This window comes from Hermetia illucens, chromosome 5 (assembly GCF_905115235.1).
Source record: "Hermetia illucens chromosome 5, iHerIll2.2.curated.20191125, whole genome shotgun sequence".
NCBI classification, from domain to species: Eukaryota; Metazoa; Arthropoda; class Insecta; order Diptera; family Stratiomyidae; genus Hermetia; species Hermetia illucens.
Window position 1 is genome coordinate 37,132,358 of NC_051853.1, and position 12,767 is coordinate 37,145,124.

A 12,767-nucleotide genomic window follows, 5' to 3' on the forward strand; every position below is an offset into this window, starting at 1 on the left:
TATAGTAGCAATGAGAGGAGCGGGAGAGGAATGAGAAGTGAGGGCGTGTGGCCAGAATGGCCTGAATTCCTAACGCTCAAGTGAGCCTTCAATTCTTGTTAAATACCGCAAGTGCGCTTTCTTTATCAAAGCTCTAGTGAGCGACTTTAAGACTACAAAGTTGGCCCGATTTTCGGCATCACCTGAATCACAACCAAGACTGCTGTTTGGCATGCATTATAGATATCAGGGGTAAACCAAATAGAGTATTTTCATGCAGAGAAACAAGAGAGGGATCAAAAGAACTTTTCAAGTACATCATACACACATACACAGCCTAATTGCATCCATCTATCCAGTCAATTGCTGCAAGGAAGTTATTCAAGGTCACGAAATCCGCAGCATTTTAAAATAGAATTTGGGCGCCTTGCGGCGTGCTTTAACGACAGAACGATCAACTTGGAAATCAATTTCAAGAAGCGAATGGTGAGCATCGCAATCTAAGATTAACTGAGTCACTAAGAAACAAATGTAAGCAATTATGAGAAGTATTGGTAAAAACCAAGTAAAGTATGCGACTGTTCTAATTCCGATGGACATTAAATTTAGAAGCAGAGCAGGAGTTCATAAATGCAAAAAGAGCTAAGTATGAAGGAGTAATATATTCACGGTGAAGCGCCTTACCGAGAGAACTAAACTATTCAATGATAGAATTGACACATAGAAAAGTGACAAATCCTCCGGTGATTCGTCCATTTAGAAATTTTTGGATAAATACCACAAACGTCACATTTTGTTTGGAAAATTTAGGGAGCCTTGAGCTCGACATCCACTTGGTGGTGGACCGGATCAGGTGGGAAACAGTTTACTTCCCTGGTTGAGGTCCACGGACCACTCAGTCTTGGAAAAGCACTTGCATTTCCGTTTAGGGCAGAGACTCTAACCCCTGCCGATCATATAGTTTTCAGATTTGTCTTTGAGAAAACATATTCTATAATAATTACCAAGAGGGAAGAATAATCAATAAGTGGCCACGGGTTTCTTGGGATTACAGATTTAATAATCTTCACCGATAGGCCAGTCATAGAAGATGGACCAGGCTCAGGGTTCTTTTTGTAGAACCCGATTATGGAGCTAGCCTGAATTCTCGGAAACTGAAGACCATATTCCAAGCGGAGACTTACGATATTTTATTGACGACAGAAGAAATATCACTAGCGAATAGGAAAAAGTCTTAATTATTTCAAAAAACTCGTAGGGCCTTTAATGAGACATTGCTCCTTATACTAACACTTGGATAAAATTGGGTTGTGATCTTGGCTATAAGAAACCAATGTGAGGAACGACAGGAGATGACCCTACATTTCATATGCAGCTACCCGACCTCCCCAGACCCCAGACGAATTTACTTAGGAAAAGTTTTCTCCAACGAAGAATCTACGCGCTTTCTGCCTGTGAAAAACGCTCTAAGATTCACAAAAGCGTACGTACATCGCAGGCGAGAGAATTTAGGATAGCCGATTTTGTACACACAGTGCAATAGATGTAATAAAAGGTTTGAGTGCATGGAGTTGCGACTCTCGCTGCCAAACTAACCTTACCCTAGCTTAACCCATCTGGCAATGGCTAAGTCCATGTCTCATATAAAGATTCTTGGCAAATTGACACAGTGCTTCGAAACGAACTGTGGATTAAAGTGACCAGATGGAGTTTATCGACTGTTGTAAAACTGTTTAAATTGCAGTGGTCTAATCATGAACAACGAATGGCCAACGGACGAATACCTTGACAGGATATTCAAAGACAACGCCGAAACAAGCTGGGTTGAAAATTTCCTATTGAAGATTGAGATTCCAGGAGGAGGGTTATGTGTCCCAGAGGCTAAGAGCGGATTTGGCTGTTAGGCCACTCAAGAAGAAAAAGGAGAAAGATGCTGTCTTAAGATGTATGAGGGAACTATATTGGGCGGGCCTACCAGGGATGGAGCAGTCCAGGGTGCTTATTGGGGGATACGAACCCATGCGTACAAAGGATTGCTTAAACCTCACCAAAAAGAACCTCCGAATCATAGTGGGAATTCTCACTAGTCATTGTCGGCTGAACTATCACCTAGGAAAGCTAGGGATATCTACGGACACTGCCTGCGGGTTTTGTGAGGAGGAAGACGAAACCTCTATACACGTCCTGGGACAGTGTCCGGCACTTATGCAAAGTAGGTCGAGACATCTGGGAGAACATTTAATACCAGATGCAAAGCTGAAACATCTGGAAATGGGGAACATACTAAAGTTCCTAACGGTTACAGGCCTGCTTGAGATACTATGATCAATAGGTACACTATACCCAGTAAAAGGGACACAATAGTTCTTCAAGGACGTGGTGCGACTTTCCCTTAACAGAATAATAATAAGATGTATGTGACATTGTGATTTTATTTCATGAATTTGAATTTCATACAGAGTTCTGGCATCAGCGTGCTCATACAAGTAATGAGAGAATATGATTGTGGCTGAAGCAGCAATTAGAAAAGATTAACTTAGCCATTTTTGGTAGCGAGTCTTTCACATGAAAAGAAAAAGTATTACCAAAAATCATAACCCATCAATAAAAAATGTGAAAAGGGATAAAACACTGAGGAAGGGAAGAATTGATTCCCCGAATAAAGTAATTGTTTAATAAAGAAAATTGTAGTAATTAGAAAATGTTTGTTTTATCTTTGCCATTTTCGCCACTTGTTATATGGATTTCAATCAATCTATTATACTTAGTAGGTTTAGTGGTAGCCCTTAGGATAAGTGCGCTAAAAAGGCTGATACCAAAGGCTTATTTCGCTTTCTCTATACCCTCAGGTCCACTGGCACGACGATCCTGGACCTCTACTTCAATATAAAGTGGTTCTCATGTTTTAAAAGGTCGTCGAAAACCCTCAACCAGAAGTTTAGTGCCGGTAGAATCACACCGAAAACAAATGATGGGATCACATTAATACTCCCATGGGCAATCAACCACTTTGACGATTTCCTACAGTATTTACAAGTTTGCGGCCTCCTCATCTTTTAGTTTTGCGATTCTGAGCGTGATAACATAATCGTGAAAGGTAAAACTAAAAACCACAAAAACTCCTAAAAAGGTCAACGATTAGTTCAATTCAGACGATTCTCCGCCCTACAGGTAATGTGGTTAAATCATTGAATTTTTTGTTCAGTTTTACCCAACTGCCGCCTGCGAAATTGAATCTTTTGGTCACCCCTTAAGGCAAGGTAAGTGTGTCAAATTTAATGGACGCAAGATCTGTGTTAAATTGTAATCAATTTCACTCATCGAACTCACCTACACGAAATAATCGGATATTATGTACTTGTTTATATGCTGCTACCATACGATGGGCTCAGCTGTGATACGTGAATGACCCTCACGAATTTGAGTTCAAGTCTGACGATAGTAATTGATGATAATTGCAGGCTGGTCTGTGTTTAATTCATCCTTATAATGTGCGATAATGGCGGTACAACAAATTACAGATGTGGACGGAATAGTGTCGAGTATATCATTGCACACAAAGCAAAATTCAACATTTACTCAATTCATGCTAACAGATTTCTGTGAAATTCAGCAGATTGCTGAAATTATAATTTTTTATTTATGTTTACGGCTCTGGATTAGCATTAAGTCATGCTTAAAATAAAAGAGATTAAGATTAACTGACCATTCTGAATTTGATAATTTTTCTTCGGCATTATTTTCTATCGGCATTTTCCATGAATTCCTCCACAAGCTGTTGTTCGAAAGTAACACTTCCGATGTTATCAAATTAGAATGGAAAATTAACAGTAAACAATGTATAACAACTATTTTTTGTTTGTTTATTTCGGAAATGCCCATATGGATGAAAATATCAACAATTTAGAACAAATAAGGAAGGTCATCCAATTAAATGTATCACATGTCGTAATCGAAAGAATCTTTATTGTCAACATATGACGGAGCATAATCGGAAGACAGGCAGCACGTAGAAGTTGATTGCTTATTCAATATACTGAACGCTGGTGAAGTCTAATAATTTAAATATAAAAATTGGCTATCATAAATGAATCTTAAAATGTTTATAGTCTATGCAATTTCCTGCAAACCTTGGTGAATATATGCAACTAGTAATACTAACAGAGATCAGGAAGCTCATTCGTAAAACATAGAAATGGGGTGGTATTAAATATAGGGTCTGTTCCTGTACAGTGTTGTTGCAAACAAGTATTCCAGATACAGATGGACCTGTGAGGAGTTGCCAAATCTTCCATCAGGCCCCTTATTTCGTGCGGATAAGGGAACGCTCGGCGAATATGTTACGCACATGCACATGTACGCATCAGGAAATGTGCGCGCATAGGCATGCTCATGCGCAGGCTAAATACCCGTATCCGTGAATAAAAATTGGCTATAGGAAGGATACCCAGAAATCAAACCAAATATGGACGACGAGAAAGAAAGTTTTCTTGCGGTGCAGTACTCCGGAAATCCAGTACCGGTGGTTTTGGAGGTGGGCAAACGGACCATTGGCCATTGATATTCACCGACACGATAGTACCTCAGTATTGGGAATAATATTGGAGTAGAATGAGGTTCAAGATTCTTTCCCCAAGAGCTCGAAGTTTGTGAAGTCGCCTTCGAGGGCAACGTCACTCCTCGGCGGTTGAGGTTCTTCGCAGACCTCTGAAAGTTGTTTAAAAAAAAACATAAAAGGCAGCAAACTGGAACAGCGTTTATTTCACTGGAGGAATGCATAAAGAAGTTCGGAATATTGTGGTGACACGTCCTCAACGGTATTAGTGAACTCCTTGGTACCCAACAAGCGTCCAAGAAGAAAAAGGCCTGTACGCCAAAGAAATCTCAATCGGTGAAAATTCCGGGAAAGCTGGCAGTTCCTGGATTACGGTCCTAACATTAACAAAAGAAGAAGAATCAGCAGTTCATAAAAGGAGACGTATTCAGAAATAATTATTATTTGCAAGGAAGATATTCCCTACGACGATATCCTTCGGAAAGTGAGAGCTGATCTAGAATAGACAAACTTGGGCGATAGTGTGAGTGTGTGCAGAAAGAACATCTGATGTTAAAGTTAGAGGAAGAGATAGTAGACCACATATAAAAGGGAGTTGAATCATAAGGCCAGGTTTGAATCAAACCTTAACCATTATGAGGCAGCTCAAAGATTCGAGATTCGATTCGAATATGGACGTCGCAGTCATCTGCAAATCTTATCGCGCAATATTAGGAGACATTAGACAGCAAGAGACGCAAGACCTACAGTCCTAAAATTATTTCAGGAAATTTCAACGCATGTACATTGGAGTGAGGGAGCCGAGTGACTAACACCAGGGGCCAAATCCTGTTAGAAATCTTTGCAAAGCTGGATATGGTACTAGCCAACGTTAGAGAGAGCTGAGCCCGATCGTCGATCTGTTTTACCTTGGTACTCAATTGGCGAAAGGAATGATCTGGATTGTTGTACCAAGGATTATTTTTATTATTAACGATGATGAGTGAACACTACACGCTCAATGGCCACTAGCCCATTTTTCTCGATATACGACCTACGGCACACGAGGGAGGTGATAGTCGAATGCGCAACAGAAACAAAAAAGCAGAATAATTGGCTGAGACATTCCTGACGACTTTAAAACAATGGAAGGAGACGGCGCTGGAAAAAAGTGAGTCAGTTGTGTCAGCGAGTAACTGCAGCGTTTCAGCAGTAGGAAGCCAACCATTTGGTGGTATCAGCAAAGCTCGCTGTTAACATCATCGTGCCAGCGAGAAGGAAACCAGAATAGGCCATATAGAAAAGTAAGCTATGCCTTGAGGTGAATATGAACCCGCGGGGCGCTGCTTACAATATTGTAATAAACAAGATTCGTGAGCAAAAATCACTCAATTTGACGTGCCCCCCGACACTTGTTGAAAATAATTGCATTTGTTCCTATAACATGATAAAAACAGACCTAAACCAACAGTTATTCTCGATGACCGGCGTGGCCGAGTGGGAATTTCGATAGATTTGTAGACGAATTGGGGATGATAATGAGAGAGGATTGGGAGGGGAATTTGGCTGCTAAAATTGGCATGATTCATAAGCACATCTGAATCGTTTTTGGTGAAAGGAATGTTTCTCGCCTAGTCAAAGAACCAAACATTGGTTCTGCTACCGTAGCTCCGAAAACCACCTGGTGCAACCTCTTCATATCGTTCTATTTGTCTTTTAGACACTATGGGGAAGATATTGGAGAGGCTGCTGCCGTTCGTCGGGCTAGTTGGCCGTCTATCCGAGCCGCAGTATGGATTTCGGAGAGCCCGTTTTACGTCGATGCAATAGCAACGGTCATGGATCTGGTTCGTGAGGCGTCGACCATTGGTAAGCACTGCGCGGTGGTAACGCTAGCTGTTAGAACAGCCTTTAACTCGGCTAAGTGGGGTTGGTTTAAGGGCACCCTGGGTAAAATAGGTATCCCTGGATATGAACGAATATGTTGTAGCAGCAGGTGTTCCCTAAAGTGTAGAACATAATGTATGACGGAATGCTTGGGCTTCGCATGCCAAACGAGGCAACATTGAATAGTTTTGTAGATGACATGGTGGTGGTAATTATTGAGAAGCATTCCGAGGAACTTTATATAAATGAAAACATTTATGCCATCAAAGCACGGTTACCAATGCTTAAACTGAACTTGGCGGACGAAAAACGGAGAGGGCCCTTTTTACCGATAGTATGAAAAACAATACTGTGAAAATCCGGATTGGTAACCATGAGGTCGTTTCAAAATCGATCTTTAGATATTTTGGAGTATAAATCGATGCCAAGTTAAACTTCAAGGGGCGTCTAAACTATGCGCCAGAAAAGGAAGTGTAATTTAGTTCACCTCTAGCAAGAATGATGCCTAATATTGGAGGACGATAATATAGTCGCCGGCTGCTAATGCATCGGAAATCCATCCTGCTATATGCGGCTTCTGTCTGGGTGGGAGCACTGCACAGCACGGTGAACTGGAGGAGTGTGAGTTCGGCATACCGATCCATCGCGATGAGGGTGTGCAGCGCATATCGGACAGTATCCGGCGAGGCAGTGCGCGCCATTGCGGCAGTCATTCTCTTGGATCTTCTAGCGAAGGAAGGAGGAACAATGCAACTGCCACAGAAGAAAGGCGAATTCGGCCGATGGGACTGCGGACTTCCAAAAAGCCACTAAGAAGGAGCTGTACAGGAGATGGCAGGAACAGTGGGATAATTCCGAAGAAGGCCGCTGGACACTGATCCCATGTATTAAGAGGTGGGTTGAGCGAAAACACGGAGAATTGAACTTCCAGCTAACACAGTTCCTTTCGGGACACGATGGATACAGGAAGTACTTGCATCACTTCGAATTGGACAGGTCCCCCCAATACGCTACTACTACGCTCTCGGGTCATTGAAAAGCTGCAGGAACTGGATCAAGTCTGGAAAGCGCAATGAACACATAATTTAATCGTGCCGGTGTAGACCAAAACCCTCCCAGCGAAATAATAATCCACGGTGTTCCCGCGAGGATATGAGGCTTAGTGGGTGTGAGTCCCACACTTTGATGTAACCTGATGCAATAGTGTTTTTTTTTAAGATTTCAACCTCCATCCATAAAGAAAAACCTACAAAGCCTATCGGAAAAAATGAAGACAAACTGCAGGATAAAGAGAACTACAGGGAGAATAAAATGGGTTCGAGTGAAAATCATACGAGATTCGCCAAAAAGACATAATTAAATTTCTAAAGTTTTTCTACTCCCGGTGCCGAGAGAATTCCGGATCCGCTGACAAATGATAATGAATATGAAGGATTAATGGTTCTCTGAACTATTCACGAAATAAGATAACCTTGAAAACTTGTCATGGATTTTCCATTTATCTGCAAATTCAAATTCTGATGAGATGATGAATTTGGAATGAGATTGGCGTGCAGTGAACTCCGTCATAATGCAAACTATTTTTCAGTCTATCCTAGAGTAGAACGTATCACAGTAGGTTGCAAAATATATGTACCTTAGGTGTAGGAGGTGTTGTAAAAATTCTATTCAGTTTTCCACGTATTTCCCACATTTTTCATGTTTTTAGAAAAAGTTCTACATGATCTCCTGCACTTGAGGCACACAGTTCCTGTTTGCCTACTAATGCGGGCTAACATAGTGACAGTTTTTTGTTCTCTGAGCCTTCCTCTTTTCATTTCCACTTTCGACCTTTTGAAAGGGGCAGTTCTATTAATCAGGATAGCCAAGCTATTAAGTTATCTACAAAGCAATTATTCAAATATAAACCCACTTAGTGGAAAATATGCATATTTTCAATAATCCATGATCCATTCAAATATTTATGCAAAAATTCTAACAATCCTCAAACTTATCGACATTTCAGAACTTGATTCCGTCTATTGATTATCTCTGCACGAGCTCCGAAGCTATCTATCACCCCTTAATCACTGACTTTGTTGTAGACTAAAAATAGCAGATCGAACGGTGCAATTTCCAATGATATGCTAAACTGGTTTCATCGAATCAGCATTGCACTTTACTGCCGTGAAGTTCAACTATCTTTGGATGATTATTAACTCGTAAATATAAATTATTCAAATCAGGTTCGCTACAATTTTCTTCTTCCTCTTAGAAAGAAGCTCGCCCAGCAGTGGAAATTATACTAGTTGACCGATCTAATTAGCATTCTTTTTGCTATTTTCATCAAACCCAGATAGAGAGAGCGTCGTATAAGATACTTGTTCAACATTAAAGATACTTTATTATTATAGCCAATGGAGCCAGGTTAGCATGACACTTAAGACGATTTTCGATACTTCAAGAATACCATCAACTTCTTACATACATATATGGTCAGCGACCCATAAAACATTCAGCAGATTTCCATTTGTACTAAATTCCAAGTACTCAGTGAGATTTGATGCGTGCCCCGGGAATACTATATGTATGCGATGTGTGTTTATGTCAGGTGCCTGTAGATATTATGAGGTGATTTTGGTAGACAGAAGATTTAATTATGCGATTGAAAAGGTGATTATCGGCACGCGAATTAGCATCTCCACAGACATTTCTTTTGTTAATATCAATCACAAATGGATGCTAAAAAACTTTTAAAATGAAGTCAGAAAAGTCAATGGCTTTATTCTTATTGTTTGGGTTGTCTGCGGATCAAAACAAGTGGCGCCAGTGACTTGCCAATTATTTAAAATATGTGTCAAAACCTATCAAAATCATGCATTTGTTAAAAAAGGTTAGAAAAACTAAATTAACAATGTTGCGGTGTAAACAAAATTCCAGAGAATTTATTGGATACAGTCCTGTAGCGATGCAATAGCATATGGAATCGGAAGGCTGTCTACGGTCTTTTTCACATCTGGTGGAAAATGATATTGGGAAAACCTTGGAAGAAAATGCAATGGGAAGGGCTAGTATTCTAGGCCACCTGAGCCTACATTTTCAGTTAGACTTTCGTGGCATCTTGTCATGGGGCATTTACTGGTACACCCCGAAATATCAGCCTTGCTGGTCCATGCTGCAATGCAATGAAACCCAGATCAAGGTCCGATACAGAAAATGCGAATATAATTGTGGCCCACGCGCTGTGACCTAAAGTTCAAGGTGTGTGCAAATCTCTGCTAGTTTTTGTATACTTCAAACAAAAGTAAGTACCTAGTTTGAATCAATCAAAAGCTTGCGTAAAGTGATGTTTATATATATATCTAGACCGTCAAGTTAATATAAATGTCGGATTTACCAGTCAACCACCAATAGAGCGGCTTATATGTTGTTACCTGTGGAATCATCCGTATATTTCTGATGAACATCACTCTTTCATACCAAGATGTGAGGTTTTTTCGAAAGCTCTTTTAGGATGGAAACAGGAGATGAGTGGAAAAGTTACCTTTAGTGGGAATTCCTCCGAGCTAATGGCTAATACATATTGGTAATATTTATCCTATACATTGTTGAGGGTATCGACCTTGCCTAATATTCGATATCTATAGCCATATGCCAAGTGGATAGAGGTTTTTTGGTTCCATCAAATGAGCTCGTAGATCAATGATTCACTTCCCTTTTCTCAAAAACATTATTTGAAAATATTGAATAGCTATACCCCAATCAAAAAGCAAACTCCAATTTTGAAGTGTTCGGAATTTTTTAGCTGACTTTTAGATAATATAGGAATGAATTACATTTTATTTATTTATTTATTTATTTATTTAATGAGGACAATACACAGAAAGCAAATTTCTTATTACATATTGTCCTCAGAGGGAGGAGCAAGTAAATGACATATTTTGCGCTTAAAGCTAGAGAGGGACATAGAGTCAAATGAACCAAGCTGTAGGGCATTGTACGACCGGCAAAACCTCGGGATTGGAGAGTGAAAGTAAATCTCGAGCTCGGCGAAGGGCACATCAAAAATGTCCGCATTACGTGTGTCATGAGACGAGGCGATACGGAGAGTAATATCCGAGTTGGCGGAGCAGTCCATCAGACCATTGCAGAGTTTGAAAAGAGTACACATATCAAGGAAAATACGGCGTTGCTGTAGGGAGGGGAGATTGAGGGTGCGGAGTCCTGACGGATAATCAACCCGTGGAAGGTTCTTTTTGTAAAAGAGGGTTCGGGTGAATTTGCGTTGTACAGCTTCAAGAGCGCGGCCGTCACGGACGCGGTAGGGGGACCAGACTACAGAGCAGTATTCAAGGATGTTTTTGACAAGGGAATTGAAGAGTGTTAAGGAGGGCTGGATTGAGGTAAAGTCGGACGAGGAACGTAGGATAAAACCAGACATTTTGGAAGCTCTATTGATGATGTCAACGAAGTGGGAATTGAAACGAAGTTTATCGTCGAATATTACACCCAGGTCTTTGAAGGAGGTCAGTAGTGAAAGGGGTTGACCACTGAGAGAATAGGAAAAGGATGATGGGGAGGGTTTCAGGGAATAGCGCATCCAGTGGCATTTGTTGACATTCAGTGTTAGCTTGTTGACCGAACACCAACGGGCTAAATTATCAAGGTTGGATTGTAAGAGAGCACAGTCCAATGGAGAGGAAACAGAGGCAAACAATTTAAGGTCGTCTGCGTAAAGCAAATACGGACAGGTGAGGATGGAGGCGAGGTCATTGATAAAAAACAGGAAGAGTAGCGGGCCAAGTATAGAGCCTTGGGGAACACCAGAGGAAGGAGAGAAGGAACGAGATGAGTGACCATGAAAAGAAACTTTGCATGAACGGTATGAGAGATAGGAGGAAAGCCAGGAGATGACTGAGGGAGGGAACTCTAGCGAAGAAAGTTTAGAGAGGAGAATGTTATGGTCAACGGTGTCAAAGGCTTTGGAGAAATCAGTATAAACAGCATGTACCTCCTGTCGTGAATTCAAACGTTTAGCAACAAAGTTGGTAAAGACCAGAAGGTTTGAAGCCGTTGATCTATGTTTCACGAAACCATGCTGCTCTTTGACAATGAGGTGACCGAAGTGTGCGGTCAACCAGTCGTTGACGTATCTTTCTAGGATTTTGGAGCAAGAGGAGAGAAGGGAAATGGGGCGGTAGTTCACAGTAAGGGAAGGGTCTCCGCTCTTGAGGATAGGAATGATGAGGGCCTCTTTCCAGAGACGGGGAAAGTAGCATTCGTCTAGACTTTTGTTGTAGATTATACACAGGGGGAGGGAAATGTGTTTTCTACAGTTAAGGAGGAAGAGATTAGGAAGCCCATCGGGGCCAGGTCCGACATTGGGGTCAAGGTTACCAATGAGGAACTCAACCAAGGAAGGCGTAAGGAGAGGAATGGCTAGTGATTCGGAGGAGTCTGTGGTTATGAAAGGTGTAGAGGGTGAAGGGCTCGAGGGAGAAAACACTGAAGAGAAGTAGGTGCAGAGAAGGTCGCAGGATTGTTGTGGGGAGTTGGCAGTGGAGTCAGCGAAGCTGATAGAAGAAGGGGCAGAATGAGTTGGATTACGAGAGTTGCGAGCGTGAGACCAAAAGAGTTTTAAGTTACCGCGGGCAAGGGCGGCTTCGACGCTTAATAGGTACCTTTTTCGCGCCTTTCTGACCATTGACTTCACAGTGGATCGTATAGCTTTAAAGTGAGCAAGGTCGGCGTCATTTTTAGAAGCCCGAAACTCCTTCCTCAGTGTATGTTTCAAGCGCATGTTAATATGAAGTTCCGTTGTGAACCAAGTTGGGAAAGAACGTAGGCAGGGAGGGGAAGAAGGGACATAACAGGAGAAGAGATCAGAGAGGATATTGTAGAAGGTGTTAAGAGCTTGATCACACAATGAATTACTTAATAAATGAACCCAGTTGAAAGACGCTAAAGCTGAGTTCAGACCGTCAAAATTGGCTTTGCGGAAGTTGAACTTAGTGGGTTTACGCTTGGTTTTGGGTTTTGAACGAGGGAGCTCCGCTTCAAATTCAACCGCGGGATGGTGAGCGTCGGCTTTTACATACGGGGATGTGCCAGGAAATAAAGAGAGGTGGCGCTCGGGGAGGTTGGAAAGGAAGAGATCGAGAGTGCGGCCCAAGGAGTTTTTGGTGGTGTTGAAATTCAGGGCAGAGCAAGTATACATAAAGGAAGAAAGTGGGAGGAAAGAATGGGAGCGGTTGTTGGAAGGAATTGGAAGACTAGGATGATTAGGCCAGTTGAGCAAGGGGAGGTTGAAATCTCCACAAAGGAAGAAAGGGAGGGAAGGGAATCTGACGGTAAGGAGATCAGACAAACTGTCAAACAATTCTTCATA

General features: G+C 41.6%; 1 protein-coding gene and 1 long non-coding RNA gene across 2 annotated transcripts in view; one reads left to right on the forward strand and one right to left on the reverse strand.

Annotated features, from left to right (window-relative positions):
- LOC119656988 (serine/threonine-protein kinase S6KL) overlaps nucleotides 1-12,767 on the reverse strand; it is a 151,285-nt gene that overhangs the window by 69,735 nt on the left and 68,783 nt on the right. The gene's annotated exons all lie outside the window — the stretch shown is intronic.
- On the forward strand, nucleotides 2,975-3,785 carry LOC119656991. Its single transcript, XR_005250115.1, has 3 exons — nucleotides 2,975-3,076; nucleotides 3,151-3,239; nucleotides 3,372-3,785. It is a non-coding gene; the product is annotated as an uncharacterized LOC119656991 (long non-coding RNA).